Genomic DNA, 13,182 nt, shown 5'->3' on the forward strand with positions numbered 1-13,182 from the left:
CCATAAGTTACCCACATGTGAAAATACTGAATTCATAAGTATCTTTTTTGAACATAGTAGAATAAAACTAGAAATTAATAACAGAAGGGAAATTGGAAAGTTCCACAAATATGTGGAAATTGAACTATACATTCAATCAACCAATAGGCCACAGATGAAATCATGAGGGAAATTAGAAAACACTTTGAGATATACAGAAATGAAAACATAACATTATTTATAGGATTCACTGAAAACACTGCTTATAGAGAAACTTATAGCCATAATCACCTAATTAAAAAAGAATAGCCATTCCAAATCAATAACAGCACTCTATATCTTAAGGAAATACAAAAAGAAGACCAAAATAAACCCAAAGCTGGTAAAAGAAAGTAAATAAAGTTTAGAGCAAAGATGAATTAGAGAATAGAAAAACAACAGAATCAATACAACTAAAAGTTGGTCTTTTGAAAAGATCAACAAAATTAAGCTAGACTGCTTAAGAACAAAGGAAAGAAGAATCAATTCACTAAAGTTAGTAATGGAAATGGTGACATTTCTAACAACCTTACAAAAACTAATCTGTGTTTTAAGAGAACACTATAAGCAATTGTGCCCCAATAGATTAGATATCTTTGACACAATGAACCAATTCCTAAAAACACACTTGCCTTTTTCTAAACTTTACTCAAAAATTCACTGTTCTGAAAAAAAAAAAAACCAAAAAAACCTGTCTGCACATTTTTTAAAAGCAGGTATTTTAGGTAATCATTTATTCTATTTTTTATGTTACTCATACTTTAATGTTACTCTTTGTCTTTCTAGTCTAGCCATTATGCAACATTCTTAAGGGAAGTCATGATCTAAGTCAAGGCTATGTCAGGGAGTATAATTACATATGCAAACAAAACAATCAATTGTCTGCCCTCTGGTTTTACATTTAGATTACAAGAGATAATTTAAAGTAAAAATGACAATGTTAACTTGTCTACATAGTATCAAAGGACATTTGCTGAGGTGGGAAAAACCTCTTGGAAAGAAAAGGTATCTTAGCTAAAACTGTAATGATCTAGCTAAGGAAAATCTTAGAAAATATGTTTGAGAATAAAATTGGTTTAATGGAAAAATGTACAAAATCCCAGCAACAACTGACTGCTCTTTGCAGAAACAGAGAGGAATGGGCTGCAGGCAATTGGGTCAAACCGGACTGCAGAGAGTGGCAGAAAGAAGCACTCAAGGCCTGAAGACCATTGCAAGCCCTACAGTTCTTGTTCTAAGGACAGTTCAAACCCATTGACAAAGTTAAAGGAAAATGTCAGAAAGAGATATCTTGTCCAAGGGAGCCCTTTAGGTTTTGGATGCATTGATGTAAAGACTAGAAAGTTACATCAAGAAAAATTTAGGAAGGTATTGAATTTTAAATATTAAAAGCTGGTTACCCACAAGGCTTGATGAAAGAAATGAGACCTGTGACATAGCATGTAATTAGAAAATGAAATCAGGAATAATCTAATCCTTTCTCCTTAAATCCCACCTAGATCAAGTACAGATGACTTACTTGGTGCTGGATTTGAATCATGTTGCAGGGTATCCCACCAGTGCAATCTGGAAAAATTGACCATTAAAATAAAGAATAACACATGAAAACACAATGAATAAAATTAATACATACTATAATATAAACAGGGAGCAAGCAAGCCCTTTGAAAGGCAGAAAGCCAAATAAAATATAAGAGCAGTGTTGGAAATGGAAAAAATAACCATTTGGCAACCATTAGACTGTTGGTTGATTCAGGAGAGAGGATGGTGGGTGGAGGATGGATGGAGACCACCATATTGACATATTCTCAGATTGTCTTCATAAAATGTCATTCATTAAAAAGTGAGAGCATGTTTTTGCATGTGGAGTGATCTGACAGAAATTTCTTCAGGTTATCAACTTCACATCACCAGTGAGTGAGGGAAGTGGATCTCCTATCCCCCCTAATGGGCTGCACCAAGAGAATCATAGCTTCAAGCTGGGTTCCTACTGGGAAGGTAGGGTCTAAATCTCAAAAAGAAACACTTGGCAGACCAGGGGTCTTTTATGCTCTTAAATTTGTCATAGATATGAAAATGAAAGAACCTCTCAGGAGGAGCACCATATTGAAGTTGACTCAAAAAATGGATATTTTTGAGACAGTCTGTGAAGGGTGGAACAATGGGAAAAAGTTGAAGGGGTCTGTGAGTGGGATTACAGCATTGAAGCAAAGATGACTTTCTGATTTAGAGTTTTCTAGGAAAGTCTCCTTGTTCTATAGATAAATTCACTGCAGTATCTTTATGAAATGTTTGTTAGTGGCCAAATGTGGTAAAATTAACAACTGGAGAATTTTAGTGAAGGGATCAGGAATTCTTTGTACCAACTCTTGCAATTTTTATAGGTTTGCTATTATTTCAAAATAAATTACTTTTAAAAATGCCCATGTTACTACCATGCCACTAAAGTATTCAGAGGCCAAATCTACCTAAATGCAATTCCACCAAAAATTTGAAAGCAGTTGACCTTTTAAGTGTCTGGATGTTATTAAGGAGGAAATGTGTCATTATTATATTAATACTATGTCTTTGGTGGCCAGAATGATTTGGGCTGTTTGTGGAAACAGTGAGGTGTTTGCATTTCAGTTTCTCAGAGAAACTCCTTCCTCTGCTGCATGTTTTCTATACTGACTGCCCTTTACTCCAGGTTGAGAGCCATAGAGAAGGGCATGTATTATATAATTCACTTCTCCAAGCCAGGGGCATGGTACTCCAGAATCTCGTGCTCACTATGGCTTCAAGAGATGGCTCAGACCTTAGTTCAGATTTTTTGTACTTGGCTTTCTTTACCTGTGCATGTGTATTTCAGGGGTCATCTATCTTTCCCCTTCAGGAATCTTTTGGGAGACATTAGTGAATATTAGAAATTAGCAAATATTAGAAATTACTATTAGAAATATTAGTAATTAGTGATATCAGTGAATATCAAGTTTCCTGCTAAAAATAGATTACATTATAAACATTATGTGACTTATTAGTGAGATAATATACCAAACCAAGAGAAAGTAGTTAATAAATTTCAACAAAAAATCCTCACAATATATAAATGTGGATGGTTATTAGGCCTTGCTCTCCCTTCAGTGTATTTCATTAATGTAAAATTTAACTAGACATATGAATGCATTTTCAAATTAGAAAATAGGGAAAGAGGAAAACAAAGAAAGTGAAAACAGTTCATCACCATTTGAAATATTATTACAGGAAATAGGCATATACAAAATGATGAGATTGTAGACATACTTATTTCACCTTCCCATGGAAATATACAAAATTAAACAAGGTGCTGTCAGAGTTTGAATATTCCATGGGAGAAACTTACTTTCAATGAATACATCTGATTTACAAAAAAACAGCCTCTATACAGCTCTTCAATAAACTGATAATTTAAGTCCTGCACAAATTTCACCTTAAGTAGTTTTAAGCAGTATGCAATACTAGTTATTGAAAATCACAATCCTGATTTGAACATCAAAAACTGATTTCTGTCCATGCCATGGATTTTACTTGGTGCAAACTTAACTTGGAGGTAGCATATCTTGTTGTAAAATTTACATTGCAAACAACTAACCAATTTAAATTGTACAATTAAGAGGCGTTTAGGACATTCTCATGCTATGAAAGTTTCATCTCTTTTGATCAATCTATCTATATAAATAATATAGTATCAGCCACACTAAAACAGAAGACATTTCAGCAAGCTAAACTTAAAGGTAATTTAAGATCTTCACTTGGTCATGAGAAATTGCACGTGACAATATTTTCATTTCAAAACGAGAAAAGTTTTAAAAGTATATTTCAAAAACTACTCAAAAGTTTGCTTTTATTAAAGCCAGGGAAAGTAAAATTATTATAAATGTTGGAATTTGGGGTAAATAACATCTAAAATTAATGGGAGTTGTATTAACCGTACTTGTAAACTTCAACGTTATTTTCAACTATATAAGAGGACCAGAAAAAAATGAACCAATAAAATACATAATAAAGGCATATACTTAGGAGCACCATTTACCCTTTCACCTCAGGCTCTGATATGGCTCAGCCAGGACTGGCCTGCCCCCCAACTGCTCCAATGGAAGTTTGAAATATTTTGCATATCCTTTTCAGTATTGTGGGTGCTTTCTCCCTCCCACAGAATCTCTATACAGATTGTCTCCAATAAGAATTCTGATTCTTTCAAAAGTAGCACAGCATGCCAGATTTCAACTTAACAAAGCCCTCAATGAGCAGATACTTTGGTAAAACACCTCTCACTGAAATATTACCTGAAAAAGTAAAGAATGAACTACATGGGAACAGGGCAAAAAATGAAGGTTTCAGCTCGCTATTTAGGAAAAAAGCAAAAACAAAAACAAAAACTACAAACACTTGGAAGAACTGCAGCGAAGTTCCCTCCTCAGCGTCAGGCCCGGATAGGGAGCTATTTGCTCACACGCAGGCGGCCTGAGTAAAGCGCTTGTTCTGTCGGCCGAGGCCGCTGCTTGGAAATGAACAAGGAGGCGTTTCCCGCCGGCTCTAGTCAGCAGATGCAGTTTCACGCACCCTCTGCCTGCAGGTGGTCCACAGCTCAGGAAGCTTCTGGCCCTGCTTGGTGGTAAAAATGTGGTCCTCCCCCAATGTCTGAATCACTGAGACTGTGTTCAGACTGTTCAATGTCAGCACACTGAGCATGGTATTTGCTTGATCAATGAAAGAAATCAAAATGCCCCTCAAATAATATTATTGAAACATTTCAATGATCAATTCTATCTTCTCTTCTCTCTTCATTCCATCACTCTACTATGATCTGACCAATTTTTCAGATTTATGACATTTCTATAATTTCTGTCCCTATAATGACAGTGGACATACTATCATCTGGATTTTATTTTTGAGATTTTACATCTAGGTACTTCTGTGTTATGTAAGGATGAATACAAATTTTAAAATGAGAAAGCCTTTATACTTTCTGTTGAATGTAAGGGAAGAGATTGCCTTCTCCCTCCCATCTCTCTGAGAATTTACTTTAGAAAATTCATAGTGGTAAGTAATACCACTTTCTTTGTCCTTTTGAAATGCATGTACTTTTGAGATGTGTCTAAAAGTTTAAATAAACCTCTTGAAAATTTTTCCACACAAGTTCTACACAAGAAAGGACACCATTTTTTTTGTACTCTATATAAGTAGTTAACTATGCATAATAACTTTTGTGGCTGGGTTTGTTCATTAATTTACTGTTACATGTCATTTTAGATTGCTCATTTTCATTTTTGTATACAATTCCATTTTATGAATATTATTAAAATTAGTTATCCACTGCTCTATTGTTCATTAAGATTGGTTCAATTTAGGGGTTTTATGAACAGTGTGGCTATTAACATTATAATGCCTGTTTTGATGGAAAACTGTATGTAATTCTGTCAAGTATATTCCTTGCTGAGTCATAGTACATGTGTATTTAGCATTAGTAAATATTGCCAAATGGTTTGCCAAAGGGGAGATACCAATGTACACTGGCATCAGCAAGCATGATAGTTACCAGTGCTCACTATCCTGGTCATGAATAGCCATGTCAGCCATCCTTGATGTGTATGTGTATCATCGTAGTTTTCAGTTACAGTATCCAGAGCTAATGAAATTAAGAAGATTTGTATATGTTTAATGGTGTTTTAGAAATTTTATTTTGAAAAGTGCTCATGTAAGTCTTTTGCTAATCTTTATATTGGGTTTCATGCCAATTCCTTACTGATTTGTAAGAGTTCTTTTTACATTCTGCATGTGAGTGCTTTTCAGATATATTTGTATGATTATGTATGCCTGATATTTATAAATATCCCCTTCTGCTTTGAGGGTTGCTCTTTTCATACTGTTAATTTTGCTGAACAGAATTTCTTAAAATAGTCTGATTAATCTTTTTCATTGTTTTTATATGGTTAGTATTCTGTGAGCTCTGTTTTAAAAACCAGACATATCACAAAGATATTTAAAGCCTACACAAAGCATAAGATTTTTAACTGTGATGAAATACAATATATCAACTTCTTTTGTATGGCTCATGCATTTTGTCTTTCTTTGAAAAAAACAATTTGACTAAATCATGGTAATGCAGATCTGTCCTCCATTTTCTCCAGAAGGTTTTCAGCATTAGGTTTTATATGACTGTCTAAAGTTAGTTTTGAGACAATTTATATGTGTGATGCAAACAGTGAATCAGTGTATCTTTTATTGTGGCAAAAGACTGTTCAATTTTTTCAGCCCCATTGTTTTCAAAAGACTAAACTTCCCCTGTGGATTTTCCTTGGCATCTTCATTGAAAGTCAATTAACTATATAGGAGTGAATCTGTTTTTGAACTCTCTATTCTGTTACATTGAAATAGTGTATATCTTTTTCACCAATGCCATATTCTCTTGATTAAGTTTTTTGATAAGTTCTGAAATTAGATTTTGCATCTTCCAACTTTCTTTGTTTTCTAACTTGTTGTAACAATCTTAGTCCTTTGCTTTATGTTATCAATTGTAGAATCAGCATGTTAATTTCTGCAAAAAATGTTTGCCTAATTTTATAGGGATTGCATTAAATCTAAAGAAAAATTTGGGATTGCATTTAATTAATGGATTGACTGTTTCCAAGTGGTCTGGCTACCAATATCATCTTTCTCTCTTTATTTTTAAATTCAATTACAATGACCAGAATTCCCTATCTACTAATTTAGAATCCTTATGTATGCAAAAAAGACATATATGTGTTTTAAACATTTTTTCTAGGCTTTCTGATATACATAACCAGATGTTAGTCTACAGATTAGTATATGAAATCCTCAAGTAATGAAAACAGTTTATACAACTCAAAAAGTGAATTTTAATGCTGCCAGACCTCTAATATTCTAATGTTCTGTCATATAACTTAATGAAGTTATCTATATACTGTCTCATCTCTCCTCTTAATATTTTCTATCCATGAATTTACAGGATTATTTTACTTATTCTTATCTTATCTCCTCTCTGAAAATCTCATTGTGTTTAAATTTATCTTTCACTCCATTATAAGTGTAGCACTTGAATTTTTAACCTGAAATAAACTAATTTATATTAAAGAATTATAAATTATGTCACACATAAACGCTTTCATATTATTATCATTGAATATTCCTATTGTACCAATTCATAGTTCATATTCATATTATTTCATATATACATTTTTACTGGATTTTAAGAAACTTAAGCAGGTTGTCTTCACAGGAAGAGGAAACTGGATTTCAGGCAATTTATGTTATTAACCCAATGCCACATACCTCATTAAAATCAGAGCTGAGATTATATCCTGTACAATTAGATTTCTTTTACAATCCTAGGCCATACATTTTTCTACTGATGGATCAGTTTTTACTGGAAGTCAAAGTTCATTCATGTATTCATTTTTCATCATATAGCCCAATATTCCAGAACCATCCACATTTCCTACAGAAAAAAAAAAAAATCAACTTGTGCTTTTATATCCCAGAAGAGATTGAAGGTATTTTTCCCTTGGGTCATTCCCTATGGACTTCAATAATAACTCAAGAACTAATAAAAGAGTCCAATTGCTTAATATTCTGAGCATACTTTAATTGACTTAGCAGTTCAGTTCCATGGGTAAGAGTAAAAGGGTTTTCTTTTTTCGTTTTCACATACAAAATATTTTAGAAGTTGTAATCAGGAATCTCAAACTGCATGCTCTAAAATATTAGTAATACATGCTTTAGTATTTAAATTTGATATGATTGATTCTAGTTATCTCATGGTTGTACTAAAGTTTGAACTGCACTCCTTCCAAGGAATATAACAGGGAAAATAGGAAGAACTTCCTATATATTTGGGTAAATAGAGCTATAAAGAGAAATTGTTTTAACTTGATTGAGGGAAAATAATAAGCAGAACAGGGACAGTAGAAATAAGCCACTTTATTAAATGCACAGAAAATTAGCTTATAACCAGCCATTGAGTATATGTCACTTTCAGCCATTTTTTTTTCTTTCTGATGGAGGAATAAAAATTAATTTTAAACTTATTTTACTAATTAGCTAATTGATCTAGAAGCCACTTTAGTTGGTTTGTTTGCTTTTGATTTCGTATTTGTTTTTTAACTTAGAGGGCTTTGTAAATGAATATAAATAGATGAGGATGTCATTTTGTAATTTTTCTAGGCAATGATTCCAGAATTTTAACAGGTCACAATGGTATTGCAATATGGTCAAGTTGAAATAGCTTGGAGTGTGGAGTCAGAGAAATCTGGGCTTGAGTTCTGGCTCTGTGAATAACTAACTGTGAGCTTTGTCATGTTCTACTTCTAACTGGGCACAAGCTTTCTCATCTATGCAAGGACCCTAATATTTTTAGATTACAGGTTGCTATGTAGATCACACCAGACAATGTACATGAAGTTCCTAAACCTCAGCCATTTAATAATACTGGTAGCTGCTATCATAGCTTTCCTTCTTCTAAAGTTTAATATTTGTAAAACTCTTCTCATGGACATCTGTTACTTTGTTTTCAGACTACATGAGAGTTGAGGAAATTGTTTTTTAGTCTTTCAGAATGATCATGTTTTGTTTTGTTTTCTAAATTCAAGATCTGTGCATTTTTTTTCTTTCTAGCCTTTATCTCCTTTTAAATTAAAATCATCTTTACATAAACACAACCAGTCTAATTTCCTCAAATATTACTTAACAGAAATGCCTGTTTGAAGATCAGTTTAATGAAGTAGTAAATCTCAACATTTTCTCTATTATGTATCCATTTCCTTGTAGTGATGAAGATAAATTGTTTAATGGGACATCATTTGATATAAAAGATTCTTTCATTCATAAACCATCTTCTTAATCTACAGACAGAATGAGGTACATCAACACTTGCCAGGAAATTATATCAGCAAGATATCAGGAAAATTACAGAAAAACACTATTATTTACTGACATAGCAATGACAGGATGCAGTGAAATGGATGAATTTTTATGGCACCTTATGAATAGAATAATGAGATTCATTGGGTTTATACTCAATAAAATGTATTTTAATATTTAGATAGTGTTACATAACAAGTATATATATACATAAAAAAGGAGAAATACTGAGGTTATGGTTTGGAGACCATTTATTGCTCAGTGCTATGATTATAAAAATAAATTTTATAACTCTCCGTTGTGTTTCACATAAATAAAATTTGGTTGTCATATTTCAATTATATGCATCCTAAACATACAACCAAAAATTTAATTTAATACAAAATAATTTAACGTAGCTCATAAATAAGAACTTTGTCATGAAACCATGTTCATGTCATTGAACAAGTTAGGCCTGAAACTTTTGGTCAATTTTATTACTCTTTTATTTGAAATGAGGAAATTACTTTTCCAAGCTCATACTATCACTTGGTGTTAAATCAGAGATTTAAACACAGCACCTTAGAGGCCATATATAATGTTCTTACTCTTTTATAATTGTTGTCTTCTATCATACATGACAGAGAACTGAAGGTTAGAACTGTCATGTAGCTTAAATTTCTTCCATGTATTTCAGCCAAGTAAACTTTGTAATGAATTCTTTTTGTAGACTAACTACTGGTACCTTTTTCAAAACTTACCTGAATGTTTCCACTGTCTTTCACCAGGGGTTATGGGAGAGAGAAAGAGGGTATTTGGGGAGATGCAGGTGGAGGAATAGAGAGAGAGAATGAGGAATATTGTTAATAGAAGTGTGTTTTTATGATACACAATGCATTAATACACATTAATATTAAGTGATGTATTTGTTATTTTATGAATATAGCTATTGAAATTACATTAGAAATTATATTTATGCACATGTGCATGTGTGCATGGTTTCTATGCATAGTATGTAATGTGTCTGGATATACACAGAAATCAGAAATTACCTTAATTATGTATTATTTACTCTTGAATTCTCTAAGGATCAAATAAGCATTTCTTTTCCTCTAGCTCTAGTTTATGTTGCTTTTTACTATTTATATTCATCTTCCACATGGATCAATGATAACTTTTCTTGATGAATAATAACATATGGCTTTCTTCTACTTCCACCTGTGGTTTTAAGCTGATTTCATCAGTCTCTTCCTAATATAGGGAATCTCAGTATGACAAACTCTAGTGCATTTCATGTCATGGATGTAAATCATCTTAAGTCATGGAATGCCACCCAATCCAAAGCATGACAGGTATTTCATTCCTTTAACCCTTGAAAACATAAACATAGTTGCCAATTACTTAAGAATGAGTCAAAAACTTCAATCTATATCACACTGAAGGTGAAACAAATGTCACTCTGCTGAAATCTCATGCCAAAATATGTTGGCCCCAGTATTGTACTTCAATCACTGAAGCATTCAGTTCAGATGTGGTTACCTCTTCCATGTTTTGTTTTCATTTCTGTTTTTTGTTTATAAACTTTTTTTTTTGGTCATGCAGTTTTCTTTCTTCATAGTTCATTAAAGAAACACTCTGATGGCACAGGAAAAAATGCCAGAATTAAAACATTAAATTGTAGCAAAGCAATAAGTATGCCTTTATACAATCAATTTATTACTGATTATTGGGTTATATTATTTTATATTATTTTAGAAGTTCCATTAGCAATGATAACATATTAAAGGTATGGCTGTGATTTCTTTTTGATAGAATTATGTCTGGAAAATCCATCCAAGGACTTTACTGAAATAATGAGCAAATGCATAGAGAAAAACCCTACAAAGTTTTTGTCAACATTTGAAAATCAATTGCAATGTTGCAATAAGTTGAAGAAACCAAATATGTACATATTAGTGTTATGTTTTTGAAGAAAGAAAACTGAGAAAATAGATATTGTACTTTTTTTTCATGTCATACAAGGTGCTTATAATTCTAGGATAATTTCTTCTGTCCTATTCAAAACTATTGCATAAGACCTAATGGAACAGGATCATTGCCTGGAAAGAGCACATGAAATACGTAGGTGTGAAAAGTCTGTCATGTAAGACAAGTTGAAACATAATTCCAATTTATCTCAGTTTTAGTCTCCTGGAAACATTTTTAAATTGCATAATTTTCACTTTGTTTTTCTATTTGATTTAACCCAGTCTTCTGAGGTAGATGTGGTTGCTCATCTTTTATAATCATGATCATCAATGAAAGATTTTTCATGCACATTGTAGCAGTTTTTGAACTTGTCCTCAAGTGCTATCATCCACTGTAATATTTTTGGATGCCAAAATCCAGATATTCATTGTTTCTTGTGAATTTTAAAATGATGTGATATAAGAAATGGTAAAAATTTTTTACAGAAAATAATCCTCTTAAATTTAGTTCTTTTTTTAAATTTTTAACATGACAAATTTAGGCAAAAAAAGAATGAAATCATGTCTTTTTTTAATTTATACAGGGTAATGCACCCACATGGGCCCCATTCCTTCATCAATATCTGTCCTATCACTGCCTAGGTTACCATTTGCCCTTCTAAGAAGCAGACATGGGGATATTATTGGTTGAACCCTATTTCACCAGATATTGCCTTGCAGACCTGTAAATATAAACAAAGATGTCAGCATTATCATCAGATTTGGAGTCATACAGTATTCAACTGAAAAATTTGACAAGGGTCAGCATGTTTATATTGAGGAGATTCACAGATAATATTGAGCTAAACATCTCCCTGTTTTTCCTCTTTCTAGCAATCTATCTTTTTACTCTGGTAGGAAATTTGGGACTAGTTGTATTGGTCATTGGGGATTCCTGGCTCCACAACCCCATGTACTATTTTCTGAGTGTGTTGTCATTCATGGATGCCTGCCTTTCTTCAGTTGTCACTCCCAAAATATTAGTGAATTTACTGGCAGAGAACAAAGCCATTTCATTTCTTGGATGTGCAATGCAGATGTTTCTGCTGGTTACTTTTGGGACCACAGAATGTTTCTCTTGGCTGCAATGGCTTATGATCGCTATGTAGCCATCTACAACCCACTACTGTATTCAGTTAACATGTCACCCCAGGTCTATGTGCCACTCATCATTGCTTCCTATGTTGGTGGCATTTTGCATACTGCATTACACACAGTGGCCAATTTTAGCCTATCCTTCTGTGCATCCAATGAAATTAGACATGTGTTTTGTAACATCCCTCCACTCCTCACAATTTCTTGTTCTGACACTCACATCAACCAGCTTCTACTCTTCTACTTTGTTGGCTCTATTGAGATAATTACCATATCAATAGTCCTGATCTCTTATGGTTTTATTCTGTTGGTCATTCTTAGGATGCGCTCTGTTGAAGGGAGGCAAAAAGTCTTTTCCACCTGTGGCTCTCACCTCACTGGGGTATCAATTTACCATGGAACCATCCTTTTCATGTATGTGAGGCCAAGTTCTAGCTACACTTTGGACCATGATACGATAGTGTCTTTATTTTACACTGTTGTGATTACCATGCTGAATCCTATCATCTATAGCTTGAGGAACAAAGATGTAAAAGAGGCAATGAAAAAATTGTTTAAGAAAAAATTGATTTATTAATAAAGTATATTTTTGGCATTAAGTAGAACTGAAAATAATGTGAGTCAATCCATATTTTTAGGGTCAGAAACTAGAGAAGAAGATGGCTTATTTTTACCTAATATACCTTAGAATCTTTTCAAATAAACAATTAGTCCTTTTGTGTAACATTTTATAAATGTAGATTACCTGTCTCATCTATATGCCTATGACTATATTTGAACATATCCATATTAAACATTCACTGATGTACATATATTGCTATTCTTAGTCATTTTGTATCTTGATTTTCACTTATCATAGAGGTGATTTCTTCAGGGTTTGATGGCTTCATATATTTTCACTTTTTCATAGTAATCCTTCTGCACCCAGTATGAAGCTAATTCCACTTGTGAAATCCCTGGAAGGACTTCCCTGTGCTTAACTTATTTGTTGGATGTACCCTTCCCTATTCAGATCCATATACCTTCTAGATGTGCCTTTTGTCCTCTTTGGTCCAACACCACAGGATTTTATTCCATTATTAAAGTCTTTCCACTTGCCAATTAGATATATTGATTAGATCTATACAGAAACTCCCCAAAATACACTGAAGCTATATGATAATATTTGTATAGAATGTACATGAGGATCA

The 13,182-nt window shown here is 33.0% G+C and overlaps 1 pseudogene; it reads left to right on the forward strand.

Moving 5' to 3' along the window:
• The first annotated feature begins 11,550 nt into the window (after nt 1-11,550).
• Nucleotides 11,551-12,569, forward strand: LOC119520097 (annotated as a pseudogene).
• Nucleotides 12,570-13,182: the final 613 nt, after the last annotated feature.

The sequence above is a fragment of the Choloepus didactylus genome, chromosome 24 (assembly GCF_015220235.1).
Source record: "Choloepus didactylus isolate mChoDid1 chromosome 24, mChoDid1.pri, whole genome shotgun sequence".
NCBI lineage: Eukaryota > Metazoa > Chordata > Mammalia > Pilosa > Megalonychidae > Choloepus > Choloepus didactylus.